The 13282-nt window shown below is 39.2% G+C and overlaps 1 protein-coding gene and 1 pseudogene across 4 annotated transcripts in view; one reads left to right on the forward strand and one right to left on the reverse strand.

Annotated features, from left to right (window-relative positions):
* Positions 1 to 13282, reverse strand: part of Myo1d (myosin ID) — a 394397-nt gene that overhangs the window by 349845 nt on the left and 31270 nt on the right. The gene's annotated exons all lie outside the window — the stretch shown is intronic.
* On the forward strand, positions 4649 to 5287 carry LOC101604391 (annotated as a pseudogene).

Below are 13282 nucleotides of genomic sequence, written 5' to 3' on the forward strand. Positions count from 1 at the left end.
AGAAATATCTCTTCCCAGGGGCTGAGGTAATAGCTCAGTCAGTGAAGTGCTTCCCTGGAAAGCACAGGATCTGAATTTGATCCCCAGTATTCATGTAAAATGTGTGATGGTGGGCGCCTGATATCCAAGTGGTAAGGAATATAGACAGAAGAATCACTAGGGCCTACTGCCAGCCAGTCTAGCCTAACTGGTGAGTTTCAGGCTAATGAGAGACCCTGTCTCAAAGAGATGGATAGTATTTGAGAATGACACTTGAGGTTGTCCTCTGCCCTCCATACACATGTGTGTGTACCTGCACACACAAGAACATGCACACACAAAGACACATGTAAAAATAAAAAATACCACTTTCTCATAATACTCTATATTCACCATAAATGAGAATATTTCTCTGTGAATATTCACAACCATTGATCTATACTTTAAAAAAGAAATAATACTGTGGCCGGGCGTGGTGGTGCATGCCTTTAATCCCAGCACTCGGGAGGCAGAGGTAGGAGGATCGCCATGAGTTCAAGGCCACCCTGAGACTACAGAGTTAATTCCAGGTAAGCCTGGACCAGAGTGAGACCCTACCTCGAAAAACCAAAAAAAAAAAAATAATAATAATAATAATAATAATACTTAACTCTTTAATCCTGTAGCACACTTTTGAGAGGTAGTATGTTAAGTACATATACTAAAAATTTCTTCTTCCAAATTGATAATCATCAGTGGCAATATCACCTGTCAAATAAATATTTTTTCTCCCATTGAATGTATGATGCATAAATGTATATTTATTCAATTTCCACACATGTAACAGTCTATTTCTAGGCTGTCTTCTTAGTTCCATGAATTTGTCTATTCTTACATTATTTCATTTGCCTAGTGCTTACTGAAAGTGCATCATGTTAGCTCCTAGGGGTATAATGGTGAAAGAGACATATTTGGTCCCTGCTGTTGTAGTGCTGACAGTGTGGAGACAAGTAGCCAGATATCAACACTATAGTATGAGAAATGAGCAAAGTTTGGGAGCTATGGAAGTACATGGAAGGGGTCCCTAAAGGACTTGACAAATGAAAGGAAGTTTCTTCTTGGGTTTGATGTCTGCCCTCACAGAACAGCATGTTGAAAGATCGGCAAGTGAAAGAGAAGAGGGCATCGGAAGAGTCTCAGAATATTCATTCTGGCTGTGGAGTTAGCAGTGGGAAGCTGAATGCTCAGCCCTAGAAAGGTGGGGCTGTGAAAGATCTGCAAGGCCTTAAAAATGACTCTGTACTTTATCCTGAGGGCAGGGCAAGCCAGAACACTCTGTAATCAAGGAGCAAAGTGTTCAGATAGGCATTTTAGAAGGACCACTTGGCTATAAAATGAAGAATAATTTACTAAAGGCAGTTGGGTATAACCAAGGAGCCTACTCAGAGGACCATGAGGAAGATAAAGTTCTGACCCAACACTCTTCTGCAGTTTCCTGTGAAGTTACTATGTAACTGTCACACCCTTACTTTCACAGATAACTCAAATAATTTACATGAATTTCTTTCAACCCAACTAATTCCACCCTGATTCAATGTATTAAATATGAATAACTACAACTTGATTAGATATTATTTTACCTCAGGCTTTTAAACAAGTGGTGCTAAACCATATCTCCTCATATCATGTGTTTTTGCTGTTGTTTGTTTCGTTACCATTTTCTTGTTAATCTTTTATGTGACAAAGCATAATTGTTTCATTGAGAAGTTTATCCCACTTGAGGCATGGACACTATAAAAAGACAGATGTGCTTCCCATCCTCCTAGGACTCTCACTATAACAAAATATACAGGCAGAAAATTCTATAATTGTAGCCCAGGGTCTGGGGAATTACTGGAACACACAGGAGTGGGAGCTTGGGGAGTTCAGGAAAGCAGCTAGTGAAATGGCATCTATGGAAAGGTTTTATAGGTATCTCACAAGACCCAGCTGGGACCAAGTGAAGGACTAAAGCCAGATACTGAGAGTGTGTGCACACTCCTCCCCCGCCCCCATTATGTGTCTTGCTCTCATTAAAAAAAAAAATTTAGGCTGGGGAGATGGCTTTGCAGTTAAGGCACTTTCCTGTAAAGCCAAAGGACCCAGGTTCAATTTCTCAGAATCCATGTAAGCCAGATGTACAAGGTGGTGCATGAATCTGGAGTTTGTTTGTAGTGGCTAGAGGCCCTGGCACACCTATACTCTCTCTCTCTCTCTTTCTCTCTCTCTCTCTCTCTCTGTCAAATAAATAAATAAATAATAATAATAATAAAAGCCAGTCATGGTGGCACACGCCTTCAAATCCCAGTACTCAGGAGGTAGAGGTAGGAGGATCACTGTGAGTTCAAGGTCACCCTGAGACTACATAGTGAATTCCAGGTCAGCCTGAGCTAGAGTAAGACCCTACTTCGAAAAACAAAAACAAAGAGGAAAGGAGAGAGAGAAAGATGATTTCATTCTAGATATAATATCCTGTTGGAGAACTTGGATTGGTGCAGCTTCAGTCAGGAGCCCACCAACCAACAGTGAACAAAAGGGATGATTACTTTGCATTCTATTTTATGCCCCTCCCAGGAAAGGAAGGGAGGGAGGGAAAGATAAGGAAAAGAAAGGAAAGGTAAAGAGAAAGACAGAAAGAGAAAGGGAAGGGAGAGGGAGGGCAATTAGGTGAAGACATGGTCTTCTGATATACCAGCAGGAAGTGGGAGTCCATGTCTACAGAGCTATTTTTCTGAGAAGCAAAAAGATGACACAAGAGAGGAGCAGGCTATAAATGCAAGATTAATGGAATGACCATGCAAAAATATTAAACAAAATAAGAGAGGGCAGACTAGGGAAGCACAAGGAACAACCTGGCAAGCTTAAGATCTGAATGGGGTTAGCAACTATACCTGACTTGATACTAGCATTGTTTTTGCCAGAAAGTTTCAGTGGACCCAATATTGGAACCTTGATGGCAAACTTTAAAAGGCTGGGGTTTGGCAGGAAAGGCAAGTCCCTTGGAAGGATGGTGGGACATACAGTGGTAGGGTGAGAAGGAATGAAATGAGGTTGGGTTACTAACTGGAAAAGGAAGACAGGGAAGCAGTATGAGCACAAGAGACTAGATGGAGTTTGAGAAGGAACACAAGGGATGGAAAGAGTAAATCTAAGATAACTAATCTTAGTGCTCCAGTAGACAAGGTTCACTATAGCCTTTTAGGAGATAGCTGTACTTAAGACTGACAGGATTTCTGCTTTTTTTTTTTTTTAATCAGAAATTTCAATTATTCTTCAAAGTCTTTATCTCAGCTTCAATGTACTACCTACCCAGGTGACCTATTGCCATCACACAAGCTGCATGTCACTTCTAGTATCCCAATTCCCACCCCTTTCATTTACAATAGTCTTGCCCATTCTATGCACCCAGACTTTGAAAGCTCATTTCAAAATCCTGGCATGTATCCACATCTAGGAAGTTTTCAGAGTCTCCCTCATCCAAAGCACTATTTCTTTCAATACATAGATTTTAAAATTCCATGTCATTATACTGTCATATATTTTTTTTCTTTTTTCTTTTTTTTTTCTTCAAGATATGGTCTAGCTCTAGCTCAAGTGGACCTGGAATTCACTCTGTACTTATTCTCAGGGCGGCCTCAAACTCTCGGCAATCCTCCTACCTCTGCCCTCTCGAGTGCTGGGATTAAAGGCATGCACCACCATGCCCAGCTTTTCACATTTTATTTGTTTTAAAGTTCTTAGCTAAGTGTGTGGTGGCGCATACCTGTAATCCTAGCACTTGGAAGGATGAGGCAGGAGCATTGTCCCAAGTTCTAGACCAGCCTGGGCTACAAAAGCAAGAATCAAAAGGAAAGGGGTCTTAAATTCAGCTTTTGAATTAAAATGTGTATATGCATGTGCCTAAGAAATACTCTTGATAAAGTACTTAGCTAGCCAAAGCAGGCAACCATTTTCTTATAAGAAAACTCACAGGCCACACTCAGTATCCAAACAGAATCCTTGTGACTAATGAATAAATGGAGAATATGTCTATATAAAATGTCTTCAAAGCTGCACAATAGCCCACAAAATTAGTAATGGAATGTTGAATGAATCAAATGGAATGCTTAGTGCTGACTACCAGGCCTTGTGTTTTTTAGTCACTAAATCATGTTTCCTATGCAGTATGCAAAGGAAATCCAAAGTCACAAAGTTCTTTACTCCTCAGCTTTTAGGGGAATGAAAGAGATGGAAGTGAGAAAGGAAAGTAGCTTACACATGGATGAGTAAAGGCTAAAAGAGGCAATTAGATTTCATTAAGGCATTAAAGATAGAATGTCAGATCTACAATTTCCTATAGACATATATAAACACATCTAGTTATATTTAATTCTAAGATTAACATGAGAAACCACACTAATGGCAGTTAAATGTTTTCCACCTCCCCAAAAATATGGCAGTATTTATTTTGAACATACTTTCCCTCCTGGTTGAATTAACACTATTTTTTAATAGGGCAACCAGTAACAGATAAAAATGTTAAATGTCTATAAATTTTTATCCTTTATTTTACTTTATATTATGGGGATATAAAGTAAAGGAAGCCGACTCCAGTGCAGGGTTCCTTCAAGCCGAAAGCTGAGCTCACTGCCCCAGGGCCTGGTAGTTTGCCATGGCACTCAGTGATGCTGACATGCAGAAGCAGATAAAGCACATGATGGCTTTCAAAGAACAAGAAGCTAATGAAAAAGCAGAAGAAATAGATACAAAGGCAGAAGAGTTTAACATTGAGAAAGGTCAGAGAAGAAAGAAAAGCAGATTGAGCAGCAGAAGAAAATTCAAATGTCTAATCTGATGAATCAAGCAAGATTCAAAGTCCTCAGAGCAAGAAATGACTTTATCACTGATCTTCTAAATGAAGCAAAACAGAGACTCAGTAAGGTAGTACAAGATACAACCAGGTACCAAGTACTGCTTGATGGCTGGTTCTCCAGGGTTTATACCACTTGTTAGAGCCCTGAATGATTGTGTGTTGCAAAAACCACAAGATTTTCCTTTGGTGAAGGCTGCAATGCAAAAAGCAATTCCTATGTACAAAATTGCCACCAAAAAAGATGTTGATGTCCAAATTGATCAAGAGGCCTACCTGCCTGAGGAAATATCCTGTGGAATTGAAATCTATAATGGGGATCACAAGATAAAGGTTTCCAATACCCTGGAAAGCCAGTTGGACTTCATAACCCAGCACATGATGCCAGAGATATGGGGAGACTTGTTTGGTACAAATGCCAATAGAAAGTTTTTGGACTAAGCCTTCAGGAGGTGCAGTTCATCAACGATGTATTTGTGATGAAGCAAGATTATCTTCACAGCTTCCTCTTTTTGTTCTATTACTAGTCTGTAGTAATCAGTGGATACGCCCCGTAGCTAATGCCCTTGGCCTAACATTAGCAGTGGGAGAAGGACCACTCTGTGTTGGTTCTGCCGCAGGAAGATGAGGGGTAAGGTGGGGCTGCTGCACAGTCTTCATCAACTACCTTTTCTTTTCCTGCTTCAGCTATCTAGGGGTGAGGTACATGCTGTTCCCTACTCCCTGGGTATAAAATGCATGTGGGGGGCTGGAGAGATGGCTTAGTGGTTAATCGCTTGCCTGTGAAGCCTAAGGACCCCAGTTCGAGGCTCGATTCTCCAGGACCCAAGTAAGCCAGATGCACAAGGGGGGCACACACATCTGGAGTTTGTTTGCAGTGGCTGAAGGCCCTGGCATGCCCATTCTCTCTCTCACTATCTGCCTCTTTCTCTCTCATCTGTTACTCTCAAAAAGTAAATAAAAATTAAAAAAGAAAGAAAGAAAAAAATGCATGTGGATCTGGTATCCTACTAGTATCACTAGCTTTACTGTTACTATTTAGGCCTAGAAGTTTTCCTTTGCTGTAAATGTGATTTCAAATCTAAGCCTTGTATATTATTTATTTATTAAAACAAAAGATTGATGTGTAAAAAAAGAAACTACATTATGAAAAAAAAAGACAAAGATATTCATCAAATCGATGATTTCTTAGTGCAGTATGGTGGCTCATGCCTATAATCCCAGCACTGAGGAGGCTAATTTAGGAGAAACATATTGAGTATAAGTCTAGCCTGGGTCTAGAGAGTGAGTTCCAAATCAGCCTTGGCTACAGTAAGACCTTGCCTCAAAAAACAAAATGAGGGCTGGAGAGATGGCTTGGTGGTTAAACGCTTGACTGTGAAGCCTAAGGACACTGGTTCAAGGCTCAATTCCCCAGGACCCACGTTAGCCAGATGCACAAGGGGGTACACGTGTCTGGAGTTCGTTTGCAGAGGCTGGAAGCCCTGGCACGCCCATTCTCTCTCTCTATCTGCCTCTTTCTCTCTCTCTCTCTCTCTCTCTCTCTCTCTCTCTCTCTCTCTCTCCCTGTCACTCTCATATAAATAAAAATGAACAAAATTTTTTTTTAATGATTTCATTATTAGTAAAATTCCTACAATCAGCTCACCATCCAAATGATTAGGTATTCTAGCATGTGGAATAAGTAACATGAAACATAAATATTTTATTTTAGATAAGCATAAAACATAATCTAAAGTGGGAAAAAAAGCAAATTTAGGAACAAGATACAGTGAGATCTAGTTTTATAGAAAAAATTTTTTAAAGTAATACGTATTATAAAGACAGACAAAATATAAACAAGTTCACCAAGAGGAGGTTTATGAACTCTGTTTATTCTGTGTATTTGTGTAATGTGAATTCTGAACTTTGTACATATCTGTAGTGTTTGTAATTGGAAACCCTTATTTTATTTTAATATTTTTGTTTTGTTTTTCTTTGAGGTAGGGTCTCACTCTAGCTCAGTCTGACCTGGAATTCACTATGTAGTTTCAGGATGGCCTCGAACTCTTGATGATCCTCCTACCTCTGCCTCCCAAGTGCTGGGATTAAAGGTGTGTGCCACCACATCCTGCCCTATTTTAATTTTTTTAAATATATTTTATTTATTTACTTGAGAGAAAGAGGCAGAAAGAGAGAAAAAGGGAACAAGTACACCAGAGCCTCCAGCCACTGCAAATGAACTCCAGAAGCATGCTTCCCCTTGTACATCTGGCTTACGTGGAGCCTGGAGAATCAAACTGGGATCCTTTGGCTTTCCAGTCAAAAGCCTTAACCTCTAAGCCACCTCTCCAGCCCTATTTTAATTTTTTTAAGAGCAAGGGAGAGAAGAGAGAATTGGCATGCTAGGGCCTCTAGCTACTGCACTCAAACTTCAGATGCACTCGCCACCTTGTGTGCATGTGGGATCTTATGCACATGAGTCACCTTGTGCATCTGGCTTACATGAGTTCTGGGGAGTCAAACCTGGGTCCTTTGGTTTCACAGGCAAGCGCCTTAACCACTAAAAGCCATTTCTCCAGCCCCTAATTTTAATTTTTTGTGTTATGTGTGTGCAGGCACACATGTGCCACAGGGCACATGTGGAGGTCTGAGAATAACTTTCGAGTATGTCCTCATTGGTTCATCTAAGTTAAGACAGGGTTTCTCTTGATATCACTCTACTATTATTCTTTTTGCTGTGCTGGCCAAGAACTTCTAGGAAATTCTCCTATCTCCACCTCTCATCTTGTCAGCAGAATGCTGGGATTACATGGGGTCTGAGAATCAAATTCAGGTACTCAGTCCTCTAAGGATGAACAACAGTAATGATTAATGTTGCTTCCTTTAACTCCTCAATAGATTATAGTTTTATTCCTGCTTTAAAAAAATGCTTAGCATTACTATAGGAGATATAACAGGATAAGATCTTTAGCAAAGAGTGTAGGTTAGTTTTGCTATGAAGAAAGGGATGACATAATTTTGATGTTGTTAGTTTACATTTATAATATTCAAGACTTTTGACATGCACAATCATATGTGATTTTAAAGGCTGTGTAGAAGATAGGGTTAGGTGCCGCTCTCACCTTTAAAGGATGTGATCTAAGTTAGTAGAGGAGGAGAGGTATGTCCAGAATCTCAGACAGATAAGTGACAGTGCTAGCCTACCTAGTACAATGTGGTGACTACTAGGCACATGGGTTATTTAAGTTAAATAAATTAAGTTCTTCACTTACACTGGCCATATTTCAAGGCTTCAACAGCTACACATGGACAATATAGTGTGTGAATGAGTCCCAAGAAAGACTATTTCCATCATCATAGAAACGGTGTGATTCTTGTTCCAATTACATATTCCATTCATGTGGTAGCTTTCCACACCTGTGCTTTGCTTCCTTCAAAGCAAGGACAATATTATATGATTATCTTTCTCTATACAGCATGCATTTCTTAAATATCATAGAGAGAAACTATGCTGAATTATGGTGACAAAAGTGGTTGGAGTAAAGAATACTAAGTAGTGGGAGTGAGGGACACATGAATTCTGGGTGGCCTGCCTAGAACCTACTCATCTCTTCTTCCTTGTAATTGAAAACTAAGACTTTATTGTGGTATCTACCCTGCCCCACACAAACTTTTTGCCTCATGGTCCAGAAACAGACCTGTAATGCAGTTTGGACTTACTGAAACAATGAGAAAGTTAGCTGCTGGTGGTACAGTATTATGTAGCTTTGGTCTTGGCCTGTCAATGGGCAGCTAAAGATGATGGCACCTACCTGAGCAGCACTCGCAGGGAGTGCTCCAAAAGCGAATGCATATCTTGTGATCATGTACCTACTTGTAAATGACTAGCATCACAGCAAGTAATATAAACAAAGCACTGGACTAAGATTTACTAACAGTGTGCGTAGAGGCAGATAGCCGATGTTTCACAGAAGAAAAAAAATCATATTTTTTGCTTCATGTGTTAAAACTCTACCATGTGAAACAGGAATAGAGTCTTCAAAAAATAAATTACAAAGGCCTGGGATATGATTCAAGTTAGCAAAGCACTTCTCTTGTAAGCATAAGGATCTGGGTTCAATTCTTAGATTTTTTTACTTTTTAATCCAGGTATAGTGGCATTCACTTGAAATCTAAGCACAGGTGAGGCAGAGATAGGTGAACCCTGGGGTTTGCTGACCAGTCAATCTAGCCTGCATGGTGAGTTACAAGCCAATAAGAGATGCTGTCTCATAAAAAGGTGGATCAAGATTTTCCTTTGGCATGCATGTGCACCCACCACCACCACCACCACCACCACCCAGCAAAAAATATATATATACTATAATGATATCTATGAAAAATATTTTATGAAGAAAACCTATCAAAAACTTACAATTCATTAAATATAGAGGAAAGCAAATTGACAACATAAATATCAAGAAACCACATCAGATAATTACAATTTGGGAAATAGATTATACAACTTTGCAGTCAAGCATTTTAAAATTTTTAAATAATAATCAAGACAATAGATTTAACAACAGCCTAATTATCATCTTTGCAGAGTTTGTATAATTGTAACAATAACATTAAATAAAATCTCCCACTAAAAACTATACTGAAAGCTGGAGAGATGGCTTAGTGGTTGAGGCACTTGTTTGTAAAGCCTAAGAATGTAGGCTCAATTCCTCAGTGCCCATATAAAGCCAAATGCACAAAGTGGTGCATTCATCTGGAGTTCGTTTGTAAGGTCTAGAGGCCCTGACACACCTATTCCCTATCTGCCTTTCTCTCTGAAATAAATAAATAATAAAAGTAATTTAAAAAAACTGTACTGAATCCAATGATTTGGTTCTATCTAGGCCATGACTTTTTTAGGAAAAGACACAGCTTGGGATTTTTCTTCGTATCTTGTGGGAACAAAGTAGAAGCAGTATTTTAATGCTGCCAAACTTTTGTAGTATCAAAAGCTGTCATGTAATTTTCAACAGAACAAAGATGATGGAGGTTATGTGTGACTTTAGAAATACAAGCATATGTTACTTTGTTCCCATATTGGAGAGAATAATTATAGGCCAGTGAATAGAAAGAAGCTGTAGTGTTGACGTGCAGCAGAAAGATGGTGGTCACTTGTCACTTTCCTTCAGCTAAAGGCAAAGTGCAGGATATATTTTGGAACTCTGGAAGAGTTTCAGTAAGAATTTAGAAAAATAACCTAAAGGAATGAAATAGCTATGACACCTTCCAAAGACAGCTTGAACCAAAGAAATCTTAATATCTTACATAGCACAAAGCAGTACCTACATAGCAAAGCTTATTTATAAGAACCAATGGCTGCTTGCACATAAAGCAATTCATCTGCTAGAAGAAATGCACTGATTTTTTGATGAATCATGAAGACCAAGTATTTCTTATAGGATACTTGTGACGTAAGATCTCTGGTCATTCTGTTTCAGAGAAGAGACTGCAATGCATGTGATAAAAACCAGATCCCCTAAACCGGGCATGGTGGCACACGCCTTTAATCCCAACACTCAGGAGGCAGAGGAAGGAGGACCACAATGAGTTCAAGGCCATCCTGAGACTAAATAGAGAATTCTAAGTCAGCCTGGGCTAGAGTGAGACCTTGAAAATCAAAAAACAAACAAAACAAAACAAACAAAAAGCCAGATCTCCTCCATTCCACTTAGAGGTTAATTCATTTAAGATTAAATAATGTAAAAGGTATCAATCTTGGACCAGGAAAACAAATACTACATAAGCTAACATAATTGGGGGAAATTGACCAAATCTAAATGAGGACCTTAATACAACACTTTTATATAATGCAAAGTAAAATGTCTTGTTTTAAACAGTTGTGTTGTGGTCATGTTAGAGACTCTGCTCCTTCTTAGAAAATATACTTGGAATTGGTTGGGATATAGAGATAGGACATCTGTAACTTACTCTTTGTGGTGGTTTGATTCAGGTATCCCCCGTAAACTTAGGTGTTCTGAATGCTAGGTTCCCAGCTGGTCGAGATTTGGGAATTGAAACCTCCTGGAGGCGGTGTATTGTTGGGAGGCAGGCTTATGGGTATTGTATCCAGCTTCCCCTTGCCAGTGTTGGGCACACTCTCCTGTTGCTATAGTGTACCTTATGTTGGCGGGGGGTGATGTCCACCCTCTGCTCATGCCATAGTTTTCCCCTCAAGACTGTGAGCTAGAATAAACCTCTTTTTCCCACAAGCTGCTCTTTGTTGGATGATTTCTACCAATAATGGGAACCTGACTAAGGTGATAAAGTGAACATCAAACAAGGGTATATCTGGAAGAAAAACACAAGGCCTCTCTTGCAACTTCTGTGAAATTTTCTATTGTATCAAAATAAATTTACTTCAAAGGTTAATTAATTTTTCTTCTTCCGTTTACTTAACAAGTAGTTCTGTGATATATATATCTCAGAGTGATCCACAGACAAATGTTTTGGATGTGGCTTGAAGAATCATAGTGATCTGAAATTAGTTCTTCAGTGGACATACAAGATCTAGCACTGATCACTCCTCACTGTAACGTACTCTTGCTCAGAGTAATACCAGTCAGTGACTTCCAGCTTGAACCACTGGCCTTAACTATCTTGCCACAGCCTCTGTTGTTTACCCCTTCTGTCACAGAAGGGAGCTGTGTCATCCTACACAAGTGTCCTCTGTCTCATAGTTGTTCTTCAAAGTGTATGCTTCATTAGGACAGACACTGTAATAAAGAGGCTCCTCAATGACCATTTCAAAGCCCATGCCAAGGACTCTAACATTCTTATGTGTCATGCAATGTAAGAGAAAAAATAAACTGTTAGAAATAAACATATACTAAAACATGTACAACTTGGAATAAAAGTCCTTTAAAAATCAAGCATGTTCATCTTACAGCTGTAAAAACATGTTTGAAGCCTGAATTGTAGAGCTGCATATGCCATCTACCATTTAAAACAAAACACAGAAGGAAATACACTTTACTATCATGACTTGTCATCCACAAATTATATGTCTAACCTTTGGGCTTATTTTAGAAACTCTCCTCACTAATTTGCCTGTGTTTTTGAATACCAAGTAATATGTTTCCAATCATGAAAGGTTACAGGGAAATTTTTGTGGTTAAAAGCTGGCCTTTCATTGGCATAGAAGCATCAGTCTTTCAGCAATACTTTGGGAAATAACTATTTTTTCATCATTGTCAAGAGGTTTTCAAACCAGTTTAATAGCTACTGTTCCTGAGAATGGTTGTTTCCATCCATTGAAACTTATTTCACTCAGAGCTGTGTAAGAGGAAAAATGATAGTAAGCTAGATAAGGAAAACACTGTCTCTTTAAATTTAAAAAAAAACTAAACTAAGTGAACTTCTCTCATATTAATAACCCACTGATATTTAAATGGATAGTTGCTCATCCTCCAACATAGCACAGTCATTGTCTTGTCTTTGCCAATTATACATACCCAAGAATGCAGCAACTTTATTGATTGAAAAATTCTATTTATGGACTGCAAAGATGGCTTAACAGTTAAGGCACTTGCCTGCAAAGCCTAAGGACCCAAGTTCAACTTCCCAGAACCCATGTAGGCCAGATGCAAAGGTGGAGCACAAATCTGGAATTTGATTGCAACGGCTAGAGACCAATTCTCTCTTTCTCATAAAAACAAATTTCTTTCCGGATTTTCGAGGTAGGGTTTCCCTCTAGTCCAGGCTAACCTGGAATTCACTATGTAGTTTCAGGGTGGCCTTGAACTCACAGTAATACTTCTACCACTGCCTCTCAAGTGCTAGGATTAAAGGCGTGCACCACTACGCCGGTCACAATTTTTAATTGTATTTTTTGAAAGCACTCCTTGTATAAAAACATTTGAAAAGTATGAAATTAAAATGGCTTTTCTAAACACCCTATTTGTCTTCCCCTTCAGTGGTTCTCTACATTTTCACTGATTAGACAAGTGTTATGCTTCTAGTAACATTAAATAACCTTACACAGGAATAACATGGAAATATTTTTCCCCCCAACTCAATCATTAATATGTATCCTAGATTTTGGTTTATTTGTTTAAGTTATATTGTACAAAGATACAACGATGTTTCTAAAAGCAGGAGTCATTTCAGGCCTGGTTATCAGCAGCTTACTATGAATGAAGACTTCACTGTCAAGTCATATTTGCAATCACCTAGGAGACACACTCCTGGGTTTGTTTGTGAGCATGTTTCCAGAGAGGCCTAACTGAGGAGGAAAGACCCACACTGAATGTGATGGTAAGCACCCTAAGACTGAATAAAAGGAGAAAGCAAGCTGAGCCTTAGCATTCATCTGTGCGTGTGTTTCCTGCCTGTGAATGTCATGTGACAAGCCACCTCTTGCTCCTGCCTCCATGCCTTCCCTCCCTGATGAACTATAGCCCATCAAACTGTAAGCCA

The sequence above is a fragment of the Jaculus jaculus genome, chromosome 9, assembly GCF_020740685.1.
Source record: "Jaculus jaculus isolate mJacJac1 chromosome 9, mJacJac1.mat.Y.cur, whole genome shotgun sequence".
Classification (NCBI taxonomy): Eukaryota; Metazoa; Chordata; class Mammalia; order Rodentia; family Dipodidae; genus Jaculus; species Jaculus jaculus.